Source organism: Cucumis sativus, unplaced genomic scaffold, assembly GCF_000004075.3.
Source record: "Cucumis sativus cultivar 9930 unplaced genomic scaffold, Cucumber_9930_V3 scaffold112, whole genome shotgun sequence".
In the NCBI taxonomy this organism is placed as follows: Eukaryota; Viridiplantae; Streptophyta; class Magnoliopsida; order Cucurbitales; family Cucurbitaceae; genus Cucumis; species Cucumis sativus.
The window spans coordinates 98,275-111,627 of record NW_022279518.1 but is presented as its reverse complement, the minus strand read 5'-3'; the positions used below and the strand labels follow the sequence as shown (position 1 = coordinate 111,627).

The window sequence follows — 13,353 nt, the reverse complement described above, 5'->3', positions numbered from 1 at the left end:
TTGATTGCATGTATGATACCTTATTGAGATGTGAATGCTTGATTGAGAAGCTGATAGAACACCAAGTAATGGTTCTTATTTGTTCATTAAGCAACCAAACTATTACAGAATACAATACTCAAACCAGTCTTGAAAACACAGAACAAATAAGTACTATTACAGACAATAACCAAGTACAAAATAAAACATTCAAACATCAAAAGTAGTTTACGATAATGGAAAACACTTTCTAAGATTAAAGTAACTGAACAACTTCTGTAATTCTGCTCTCCAGAAAATACAGCCCCTCCACTTCCAGAAACTGATTAACCAACCCCCATCTTTCCTTCCATCTCTCCCTTTTAACCTCCCCCCTGTAACTAACTGTTGTCCCCACTAAGGTGGTTTCCACTTCCTCCAATTCCATCACCTGTGCACGTGCAATTCCACTTGTCTTTCTTCTGCTATATTGTATTGCAATTGGTGGTCTATCATTACTCTCCCTCTCCAAAGACACCTTGTTCTCAAGGTGGGAAATGAGGAAGCTTTTGTGTAAAATCATCACAATTCTCCCATGTAGCCTCATGAGGTGGTATTCCTTTCCAACTAACAAGCACTTCCCACTTCTTTGTTGCTGGATTTTTAGGATAGCCAAAATTGTCTGCTGGTAGTAACTCTTGAAATGTAGGAACATCATCAATTCCATATAGTTCGGTAAATGTCATTCCTCCCTCCATAGCTCGACATTTTGTCAAGAAACCGTAATCAGATGGTGTCCATGTCTCCATCATGTGTTACAGACTCACTCTAGTCTTTGTCAAACTCGGGTCACCCCTTATAACAACATTCTTTTCATTTTGTATGAAAGTTAAAGTGAGTTTCCGCCAATCCACTTCAGTTACCCCAACGTGTGCAGCCATTGCATTCCAAGGATGACATCATGATAGAACACTGATGTAGTGTTTCTATTATATTGACAATTCAAACACAACTTACAACATAAGCAAACCGTGAACCTCAGAAAATGAGTCACGTTACATATAATTCACAAACATCAAACAAAGAAAACCTCCTAATCCAAAATTCCGAACAACAAAATACTAATAAGCAAACCAGAATATAGAACACCAATCTTCTGCTTCCCCTGTCTTTCAAGGAGTATTGCAGACCTTTTCCTTCACTCCGAAAACTCACTTTAACAAAGAGGCAGCCACATTTTCAGGTACAGAAAATAAAGTAGGTAGTATGTAGGAAGGCTAACCAGAACTGAGTTGCATAAGGTTTGTCTTCCGCCTCTAGAGATGTTATATCTTTTCCACCTTTCAAGTTTCTTGTGAATTCGATCAATGACTGGTTGCCAAAAAGACTTTTGTCGAGGGTAGCCTCTCAAAGGGAGACCTAAATATATAATCGGAAGCTGGAATAAAAAGAGAAGAGTATCATCGACAAATTGAAGCAAAGGGAGGTGGATCAAGTCTTTGCCAACAAGGAAACCTTCAAACTGGCTGTTAATATGAAGCTTGTTTATGATTTCTCCTAAAACCTCACTTACTAGGAGGAATAAAAAGGGGGAGAGGGGGTCCCCTTGGCGGATACCTCTAGATGCTGTTATCCGGCCTCTAGGCTTACCATTGATGAAGACTGAATACTTTGGATTTTTTAGGCAGCCCATTATCCATGATATTCATTTGGAACTAAACTTTTTCAAAGATAAATTTTTTTTCTAAAAAGTTCCAATTCACCCTATCAAAGGCTTTTTCCAAGTCAAGTTTTAAAATCCATCCTTTTTTCCGTTTTGCCCTATAATCTTCCACGGCCTCGTTAGCAATTAATATTGGGTTAAGAATTTGCCTACCTTCAATAAAGGCGCTTTGAGTGGGGCTTATAATTGCATCCATAACTTGTTTTAGACGTTCAGATAAAACCTTTGCAACAACCTTGTATGCTAACGTAGTAAGGCTGATTGGACGGAAATCCTTGACTAGAGTCACATTCTCTTTTTTCTGCACTAAACAAATGAAGTTTTCTTGGATGCAAGCATTTAATCTTCCATTTCTGTGGAAATCATACATTAGTGATTTGAAGATATCCTTGAAAATAGACCATTGGGTGATTAGGAACTTCACTGTGAAGCCATCCGGGCCCGGAGCTTTATTGTTGCCAAGTGCCTTTAATGCCTTAAAGATCTCCTCCACTGAAAATTGGGTAACAAGAGCCTCATTCTGAATTGAGGAAACACAAGACCAATTACTGTTAATAGGGATGAATCTGTCCCCGGAATTCTGGTATAAAGTGACTCAAAAAATTCCAGCACAAGCCTTTCAATGTCGCGGAATGAAGTCGAGACAACCCCATCATCATTTTTTAATTCAGTTATGAGGTTCCTTCTTTTTTTCGCATTTAGAAACCGGTGGAAGAAGCCGTATTCTCATCACCCAAAGAAAGCCAATTGAGTTTACTCTTCTGAATAAAATTACGCTCTTCGTTTTGATAAATACTAAGTAATTCCGCTTGCAAAGCAGCTCTAGAATTCAACTCTTCTTGATTTAATCCAATCAACTCAGCCACAGAATCATATTTTTCTAATTTTGACATCAAGGATTTCTCTGTTTTTTTTTTACCTTAGCTTGCGCAGCAATATTCCAAGCTTTTACTGCCAATTTAACTGATCTCAACTGCTCATGAAGAATGAAACCAGCCCATCCCTGGAAGTTAGAGTTGCTCACTATTTCAACAATAATCTGATTAGAATCACTGGACACCAACCAGCTGTTACAAAACCGAAAAGGAGAGGGACCCCAAAGAAAAGAACCAGCCTCCAAGAATAAAGGAAAGTGATCCGAGAAGATGCGTGCTTTTCGAGAAACCCGAGAATTTTCAAAACAAACATCCCACGTCTGATTTATGAAGAATCTGTCTAATAATGATCTTCAACGAGAATTACCGTCTCTAGACCAAGTGAACCTTCCATTTTGCAATGGAATTTCCATGAGAGAAACCATGTCAATAAACTTATTGAATAATGACATTCCTCTAGTACTTCTGCCAAAAGGAAATCTTTCCCGGGCCCAACGAGTGATATTAAAATCCCCACCTATGCACCAGGCCACGGCCGAACAATCAGCCAAGGAAGACAATTCGGGCCAAACCAATTTCCTTTCTCTGCAACCACAAGGGCCATAGACATTTGTGATCCAACAAACCTTTTTGCACAAAGTGAGGCATTTGATTGACAAAGAGAGGCGTCTTTTAATGACCTCTGTTACAGATATTTTACTGCTGTCCCACATGGTAAGAATTCCCCCAGAAGATCCAACAGAAGCCACATAATCCCAGCCAATATCCTTAGAACTCCACAATGATTTTATAAAAGCCGAGTTCAAGGTGTCCTTAGATTCTTGAATCATGACTACAATTGTTGATGAATTTTTTAAGTGCTGCACGTTTAGATGAGTTGTAATATGCATTATGCATATATGTGGTTCTGAGTTTGTATAAATATTATTTCTTATAGTGTATTTAGTTTCTTTAAAATATAATAATAATAATAATAAATATAAAAAAAGTTTCTTTTACGAAATTTTATACACTGTCCAACTTTTTACTGAATCAAACTCCAAAAATATTGAATCCAAAAATAATTAAAGAAATTGTAATGTATAACCAAATAACTTGTATATTTTGTAAATACAACATAGTTCTGATTTTTTTTTTATCTTTCACTTTTTTTTTGTCGTGAAAAATTGTTTTATAAAGGATTAGGACTTTAGTGAAATAACTCTCAAATTCCCTAATGGATAGCCAGTTTTAATACTCCTAACGTATGCAACTTTAGTGGAATCTGGATGGATATTATTGGAATAACTCCTAACGTCAAATAAAAAGCCTACATCAGAAACTTCTTTTTAAAGGAACATGACTCTTTTAATGGATAAACAAGTCCTCTGGACGGGGTCCATATGAGAAAAGAATTCTAGAAAGTTTCTTATCAATGATCTTTGTCAATATTCTTCCTTTGTAAAATGAACCAAAAATCTTTGCAATATTCTTCGTACCTCCTACTCATCCTCTAGACTTGTTTATCCATTGAACAAAAACAAAGGCTCCATAAGATAGGGTATTTTTGGGATATTGCCTAAAATCAAGCGAAAATCTTCTATATATTTTTTTGTGCCCAACTCTTCTATCTTAGATTTTTATCTTTCTATATATTCTCATTTACAAAGATCAAGCCTAGGTCTTGAACTTTTTCCATGAGAAGTGGAACCCTCTATTGAGGTGCTGAGAACGATAATGTACGAGTCAGTCCGTGAAAAACTCACAACTGCTACGTGGGCTTCTTCATCCTAATCGAATTTGCGGAAATTCCATCATCTATCCCATGAAAGGGAAATAGAATTGATTATGTATAATAATCAGTGACTTTGAAAGGAGTGCAAAAGAAAGGCAGAGGAGAAAAGGCGAGACCAAAAGCTTTACCGTCTTCTTTTGGAGCAGGAAGCCTCATTCCTTCTTATTTCCTTTTATTCATTCCCAGTTTCAGCTCTTCTTGCTAAGGATGGATCACTCTTTCATTCGTGAGGTTATTAGATAAGTGGCTTAAAAGGAGAAATAATAGTCGAAATACCGTAGGTATTAGCTCAAATTCAGAAATGCAAGGTTTTGACTCCCTCGCTCCTATGCCTTCCTATGCCTTTCATCCTAAAGTTTCTGAAACTTCCTTTTATTTCCAGGTAGACTTTTGAGAGCAGGAAGACAACTAATCGTGCTGGTTGGAGTCTCCAACGAGTATCTGGATCTCCCCTCCTCCTCAAACCTTTTTTCTTAAATGCGCTTCTCACGCATATTGAATTGTGCCTCTTGGCACTACCCATAATGATCCTTCTCATTATTTAAGTGCATTTGAACTTCTAAGTCGATCTCTTGTGATAAATGGACATGATACCTTCTTACAGAAAGACAATTGTACCAGTTTGTAATTAGGTTCTGCGTTGAAGACCTTATTTGTAAAGCTCTCTAGAAAATAGATGAAAACGAAGTGAAAGAATTTCATTTTGATGCTTCACTCAATTTTTTGAGGTTGAAAAAGAACTGAAGGGGTACGATCGACCCACGGGGTGTGGCTCATGGTGGTTAAGCTAGTGGCTATCTCATTGCTTATGAGAATTTCACATTCATACTCTTCAGAAAGGTTTTCTCGTATTTGGCATCCAACCTGAATGACATCTAGAATGGTTAATAATTTCTTCATGCCTTGCTTAGCTTCTTCTTGATTCCCAAACTAACGAGACAAAGGCAAGGAAAAGAGGTTCAAAGAATATTGACAGTCGCGGCAAAGGTTGAGGTCTCAAGAATCTTCCCCTAATCTCATATACTCTATGGTTGTCCTATATTCATGTATATCAAGAAAAGCTAAAAGACAGACACCCATTCACTTGTCTTAGTGTACATAAAGTCAAATTATTCGATTTGACATTCTTCCATTTCCTAAAGTCCTAAAAACAAGGTGCGTGCAGACGCGAGGTTCTAATTGATCAGTAGTTGAAGGAGAGAAAGTAGCTTATTTCTAAGAAATTCTTATTACTATGGTATGATGAACAAGTAAGAAGGAGGGAAGGAAAAAGTCCCAACAAAAGGAACCTACGACAAGGAAGGAAAGCCTATTACCCACAAGAGTGCAGAATCAAGGAAAAGTTGCGGGTACGAGCTCTCTTTCATTCGTCGAACTCAAGCAATCTCCGTTTAACACCTCTACTAAACTGAATTAGTTGGCTTTTCCAAACTAGTAAAAAGACTAGAAACCTTGGACCTATGGCTATCCAACCAGGTCTATCTTCTTCTTTCTTTATGTAAGACCCAAACTTTGGGTAGTGTAGTCTTTTTCAAAGAGTTTAAGAGGTTTGAAAGAAGGAAAGTTTTTGGTTCAATATCAAAGAATAGTACTTTTTAGGCGTATTGGGTTGACTTGGCAAAATGGTTTTAGAGGTTAGAAAGGGTTTTGAGTGTTTAAGGTTGGCAAGAAAGAAGGATTAAAGAGGTTAGGTGTTTTAGCTAACTTCAGAAAGGAGTTTCTCACAACTCGGAAAATTACACTCAATCTAGACTTGAAAATTCATAATTTGAGTCTAGTTTATTGAAGAAGGTTGCTGGGCGTTTTGGATATGAGAAAGTTGACGTTTGGACAAAAGAAGGCAAGAGGGTCAGTTTGCGAGTGAATCTGAGCAAGCTACACTCTTAGAACGCTACAGAACGCATCGTTTGGCGTTTTCTTCCCTCAAAATTTCAGGAAAAATTTTTTAGGGAAGAAAACACATTTAGAGAAACTTTGTAGAAGAAAGTTTTGTCAAAAGAGTTATGGATTTTAAGTTATAACTTTTCTAAGTTGGGTTATGTAGTTTGGGCGAGAAACTAGGTGAGATGACCTTGGAAGTTAACTATGCGTTTTGGACAACTATGTGGCATGATAAGGGCAAGCGGTTTAAGGTTTTAGTGAGGTGTAAAACCTTGTTAGCATGCATTTTAAGGTGTAAAGTAAGTAGGAGGTTCCTTAAGAAGGTTTAAGGTGAATTTAAGCAAGGATGAGGTGTCAACTTGTACTCATGCAATGAACTCTATAAATAGGCCAAATTTAGTATTAAGTTTCTCACAATCCACTCGAGTGTTTTGAGTGAAATTAGTCTTAAAAGTTTTCATTTTGAGTCTATTTTCTAAGTTGTGGTTTTTGATTTAATTTGAGTAACGGAGAGTTGCGTTTTGGCGGTAGAAAGCAAGAAAGGTCAGAATACAGGTGGTTCTGAACAATGTGGACTTCCAGAGGGCTGTAGAGTTCATCCGTTGGAATCTGAAGTTGAAAATTTTAGGTATGAATAACAAGACGTTTTTCATCAACTTTGTAGAAGGATATATGTTTATTTGAGTTCTGGATTTTAAGTTCTAAAGCTCTTCCTAATTATGGTTGATTAATCATTGATGTCCTTAAAAGTAGAAACGTGACATATCATGTATGCCCTTAAGTATCTCAGCTTTGTAGGCCAAGTTCAAAAAAGAAAATCAATTATGTTTAATAAGGAAGAAATAAAATATAACTTGTACAAATATTCTGAAAATCAAATGAATAAATGGAGTAAACACAAACTACAATTATAAACATCCAGAAGGGTCAAATGTCTACGAATAGACTAATGAGATTCAAAAATACCAGTCATGCTTGCATAACTGACTGAAAAAAATGTAATGTTTCCAAAAGATGCCGCATATCTCAAGTCCATTATAAGAAAACCTAATGTTCTTCAGTTTGTAGTATCAACAATGCATGAGTAGTGTTAAACATGTCATTTCATTTAGTTTGCGAACTACTATGGCCTTCCTCTATTCTCATTCATTCATCATCGATCAAACAAAGTTAAAGAAATTTGATCACAAAAGCTCTTTCAAACAAAAAAATAAAAATAAAAACAAACAAATAATTCAAAAAAAATTAATTATACCAAACAAGGAATAATTAACTAAACAAAATGTAAGGGATGAATCTTAAGAAAACAAATTACTAAAACCATATCTGATACAAATTTAGGGGGTTTTTTTGTCTATCAAATAAACCAATAAAACAATGAACTTCAAGAATTAAAATTCACAAAAATAATTCAATAAAAGAATGGCAAAAAACCTCAATATCACAAAATTAATAAGACGGAATAGATGCATTCTACAAACTTGTTTTATTGCATGCTCACCACCCCTTCCAAAATTTATTTGATAAAAATTTAGTAAACTTAAAACACAGACAATAACAAAATTGTTGCAAACCTGCATTTACTGGTCAATGTCTTTAAATCAGCATTCTCTGACGTCAATTCTTGATTTTTAACTTCATAAGCATCCACCTAACCATGAGACAATTATGAGAATATTTTATTTAACCACTAACAATCATGCTCATGCACAGACATTTAAAATAGAGGTTTTAACATACTATCCTTTTATAGAAATCGTTATCAGTTTTCTTGCCATTCCAAGTTCCACGTCGTCACCCTTCTTTCTGTTCATATCATACATTACAAAAGCCAGTAAATGAAAGGAATGATCCATTATGGGTAAAATATTGATAAATAACTAAAATATACTTGTAGCAAATTCATTATCTCCGTTCCTGATATAGATTCTTTCTTTTTCTCCATTAAGACTTGACTTGGTTTAGACATACAAAAACTCCTATCTAACCTGAATCCAACTTGAGCCTAGAACCGAAAAATAACTAAAAGGTATCTCACACACAATTTGATGTACTCCTTTTCTTTCTTCTTCACCTCATGTATTTGTTGAGTTCCTACTTGCTTTGCACACAAACAGAAAACAACATTAGTACTAAAATTATTACATAGAAACTAGTATCTATCTCACAGCATCCAACTACCATAACCTGATTGCCAATAACCCTTCTCTGGAGTTCAACATTTTCCTACTGTAGCTTGTCAATTTGAGCTTTAAAAGCAGCCTTACCTTTGGCTTCCTGTGGAAAAGAACTTCCTTGTTCAATGTTAAATAGAGAGAAATCATAGAATTTAGGCAAGTCTCGAGATTGTACTATTCGTGTAACTGTTGCAATCTCCCTATCTTTAACTTGTACTACCGACTTTAGCCTCTCAACTTTGGTCTCCAACCTTGATATATCTTAATGTAGCCTGCCACAAGAAAATAAAGGTGACTGAATACAGGGAACCATGGTTGTGTGAAGGAATATTAAAAAGCTTTGCAACATTATTACCCTGAAATGAACTACATTTATTCCATATCTTAAACCAATCTCCCATAACAAGAAATGAACCAAAATTAGAAACAGCAGCTCTTTCAACACTACCGAAAGACATAATCTCACGAAGACACTTGGCAATAAAATCGAATCTTTAACGCATCACCATTCTCATCAAATGTTAAACAAATCTCCTCTTAATTCCAATTATTTGATAAGCGAGAAACAAAATAGATCATTAAGTAACACAAATTCACGAAAAATCAAACATAATAGATCATTAAATTGAAATGTGACGGTAGACTTGACTAAGCCTGATCCTCTTAGCTCAGAAGACAAGGACGGGTCGTGTTATGAGAAATGTCAAGGTAGACTTAACTAAAACTTAACTAAGCATGGATAACAGAGTAATTTTTCTTTCCATTCCAACAAATGCAAAATGAAACTCAAAACAATCTCACATAATACAAATAAAAAATTCTTCCATTATCTTCTTCAGAACACAAGCATCTCTAATCTCCACCACCGACAAAGACCCAAGACATTAAAATTAAGAACATATAGAATCAAAAGCAACACAAAAGACCAAAGAGAGAGAGAAAAAGATAGTTAAGATCAAAACCATAATGATAGAACAATCAACAACAAACTAATGTCATATCTCATCAAATTTTTCAAAAAAATAAATAAAAGAAAACAAGTAAGAATCAGACAAGCCAACATACCATGTCTATTTTTGCATTTGAATTTTTCCTACCTCTGTTAAGTTCCAAACATGTTTTCGAGTCATTGGAAATTACTTTTTATGTTACAAAATCACTTTTAAAAGTATAGACACAAACGAACGTTAATATGCCATGAAAATCACTTTTAACAAAACATTTATTAGTAAAAATCAATTTTGTTAACTAGTTTCTAAAAACACTCTCAAATATGCCTTCCATAACCTGGTTTAAGTTTTCAAGAAAAATGACTAATGGGCCAGGATACTCATGCCATGGAGTGGCAAAAAAGAGGTTGAGCTTTGTATTTTAAGTATCATGTTGATGAAGACATGTAAAAGGTCTTATGATACATATCAGTTGAGAAAACAAGTAATAAAAGAGAAATATTTGAGTGCATCAAGAAAGCACCAATACATATAGAAGCTTAAGCTAATGGATAAGAGAGTAAATTTAACATAACATCCAACACTCTTTCTCACTTGTGAGTTTGAAATATGAAAAATAGAGCCACGCTAAGTGAGAATGTAAGTGCGTATATTCATGAAATAAGATGTTAGCTCGTAAGACATTGATTTGAAGTAAATAAGATATAGCAATATAAGAATAGATACGTTGTGGTACGTTATACCAACACATAGATTTTAACTGTTAAATCAAAAAAGAAAAAAAAAACAAAAACAAAAACAAACAATAAAAGGCATTATTAGGGCGTAGTTAAAGTTTTGGTAATTAACATTTTTAAGCAAAGCTAGATGGACTCACTGGCTACAAGAAATAGACAATAATTTGGATAAAGGCAAGGCAAGGAAGGGATCTCGAGTGATAGAAAAAGAGACGAATGGTGACAATAAGGGTACCATAAAAGTAATGGAAATTTTTAATTGGACAAACCATTCAACGTAATTCCCCCCCCACGGTAACTTGGTCCATAAATTTCATAAATCTAATCACTCCTTCCAACCTGTCCTTCCCATTCATCTAAATTCCCTTTGACTCCTTAACAAAACAACACATTATTTGCTTACAGGATCAATCATCATTTATATTCCCTCTCTTTTTCTGTGTACAAAACACCTAGATTCTCTTCTAATTCCACCCTAAGAGAAACCTGAAATTTATCACCTACTGCACAGCCTAATATCTTCCATTGTCATTGTAGCGTTTAGGCTTAGAGGTAGATGACATCCAAATGAAATACTTTAAAAGTACGAAAGTACAGCACTTGGAAATACCAATCTAAGATGTATAAGATCTCTACTCACCCCTAGTAAGCACAAAAATACTAAGAAATTAAAAAGAAACTGTAATATGAACACAAGAAGAAGAAAATATTACGTATTGTTGATGAACTTACTTTGAGTCAATCACGAATTCAACACATCTCATCTACCATTTAACTTTGTTGGCATTTCAAACATGATGAACATTTCAATTCAACTCTTTTGTCTCTTGAGTACTGTAAGCTTTAGACTGATGATTATGTATTCTGCCTCTTCAAGGGAATTCTATGGTCTTGGTGGAAGGGTTTGGTAGGAATTCTTTCTTTTTCTCCCTTAAGACTTGGTTTAGACATACAAAAGCTCCTATCTCAGCTGTAAATAATAAGCACCTCTAACAGAGTCCAACTTGAGCCTAGAACCGAAAAATAACTAAAAGGTTCTCACCTGCAATTTGATGTACTCCTTTTCTTTCTTCTTCATCTCATGTATTTGTTGAGTTCTTACTTGCTTTGCACACAAACAGAAAACAACATTAGTACTAAAATTATTACATAGAAACTAGTATCTATCTCACAGCATCCAACTACCATAACCTGATTGCCAATAACCCTTCTCTGGAGTTCAACATTTTCCTACTGTAGCTTGTCAATTTGAGCTTTAAAAGCAGCCTTACCTTTGGCTTCCTGTGGAAAAGAACTTCCTTGTTCAATGTTAAATAGAGAGAAATCATAGAATTTAGACAAGTCTCGAGATTGTACTATTCGTGTAACTGTTGCAATCTCCCTATCTTTAACTTGTACTACCGACTTTAGCCTCTCAACTTTGGTCTCCAACCTTGATATATCTTAATGTAGCCTGCCACAAGAAAATAAAGGTGACTGAATACAGGGAACCATGGTTGTGTGAAGGAATATTAAAAAGCTTTGCAACATTATTACCCTGAAATGAACTACATTTATTCCATATCTTAAACCAATCTCCCATAACAAGAAATGAACCAAAATTAGAAACAGCAGCTCTTTCAACACTACCGAAAGACATAATCTCACGAAGACACTTGGCAATAAAATCGAATCTTTAACGCATCACCATTCTCATCAAATGTTAAACAAATCTGCTGAATCAGTACAAAACCACATGTTACTTGGATCAAATGCAACGGTCCTTACCACCCAAAGTGACTACTTATGACCTATACACCGAAAGACAAGTGTTGATTTTTATGGGCACGAAGTGGCAAAATATCCCATGCAAGATACACATAATAATTCATATGAGATGTTAAATCATAAATGAGAGAATAATAAAGTCAACAGAAAGAGACATAAAAACGGCCAGTATGCAATTATCATTTCAGTTACTATTCTGTTATTTTCAACTATTAGTATTCTTTTTTCTCAAATATAATGTACTTTCTAACTCCATGTGGCGTTTATTTCAATCACTGCTTCAGAAAAGCAAGCTTAAGATTTTGTTTCTATTTATTTTTTATAAGAAGCAGGAATGTATATATTCAACAAAAGAGCCGAAAAAGAACAGTGCATAAAAAGTTATCCAATGGAGGGAGATGGACCAAATTTGGAGCTTTCTTTGAAGTTTCTCATTGAGTATTTAGCATCTATAGGCTACCGACTAGAGGCTATTTATCCTATAAATTGTGGAATACAGGACGTTTATATACAAGTTGAATTAAATTGGACCATAAGGTTAAAACTTCAACCTCATCCCACTTTTTTCTCATTTAAATAAATTACATCTGAAACACTACTGAGATCCATGACAAAAAACACATAGAGCAATAGGAAAAATATATATATAATATAACTAACCCTACTATTTCTCCATGGAGCATGCCAAACCGAACGTTGTCACTTGCTTGGAATTCTTTCCATAATTGCAGATATTGACCCTATAAGACCACGGATACTAAAAATGTGAAAAGAGCAGGCTTAAAGGGTGTCGCCTAACAAATAAAGCTCAACAATGAGGAGCTTTAGAAATGTCGAAGGCCCATTCACGGTATCAATCATATGTGATATGTCCAAAAAAAAAGGGGGAGAGCCTGTACTACAAAATCAAGAACTGAAGAGCTTTCAACATGTCATGCTTGATGATTTGACAACTAATTACATAGGTTTCTAAGTATCATATTGATGTCAACCAGAGGCCTTAACCCCTAAAACATAGGGAAGGAAGCAAGCAAGATTAAGACTCCAGCTATAGCACATATATAGTTAAATTTCATGATTTTCATCCATTAGAAAGGTATAAAAAAATTTATAAACCTTCCAGATGAACCAGATGCAGAAACAATAGTTGAACATCTACCTTTAAGGCCACCATCGTTTCTAAAAATAAAAGATAATATAGATAGATTAGTGAAAATTCTACCAAATAAAAACAGAACTAAATAAAAAAATATTAATTTACCCACTACTACAAAAATGGGTTTACTTGACGCTAGCAACTTTTACATACTTGACGTTTTTATTAAAAAAACGTCAAGTATGAACTATGTTAAAAGAAAAAACGTCAAGTATAGTCTTAAAAAATATGAAGTTTTCACGATTTTTTTTTAATTATTATATGTTAGCTTTATTTGACGTTTTTTTTTCGCGTCAAGTATAAAGTAGATTTTACTTGACATTTTATTTGGGTTAAAAGTAGTGAACATTTACTT

The 13,353-nt window shown here is 34.8% G+C and overlaps 1 long non-coding RNA gene across 11 annotated transcripts; it reads right to left on the bottom strand.

Annotated features, from left to right (window-relative positions):
* Positions 1–7,522: 7,522 nt before the first annotated feature.
* Positions 7,523–13,029, bottom strand: LOC116405490. Of its 11 annotated transcripts, none has more exons than XR_004218637.1 (10): positions 12,959–13,027; positions 12,503–12,582; positions 11,432–11,528; positions 11,267–11,356; positions 11,118–11,180; positions 10,808–11,045; positions 8,564–8,660; positions 8,399–8,488; positions 7,952–8,312; positions 7,523–7,862 (listed from the first exon to the last, which is right to left on the bottom strand). It is a non-coding gene; the product is annotated as an uncharacterized LOC116405490 (long non-coding RNA). The 11 variants fall into 11 exon arrangements; XR_004218638.1 differs by having other exon boundaries at positions 10,808–11,036; XR_004218636.1 differs by having other exon boundaries at positions 10,808–11,012.
* Between the last annotated feature and the right edge of the window lie 324 nt (positions 13,030–13,353).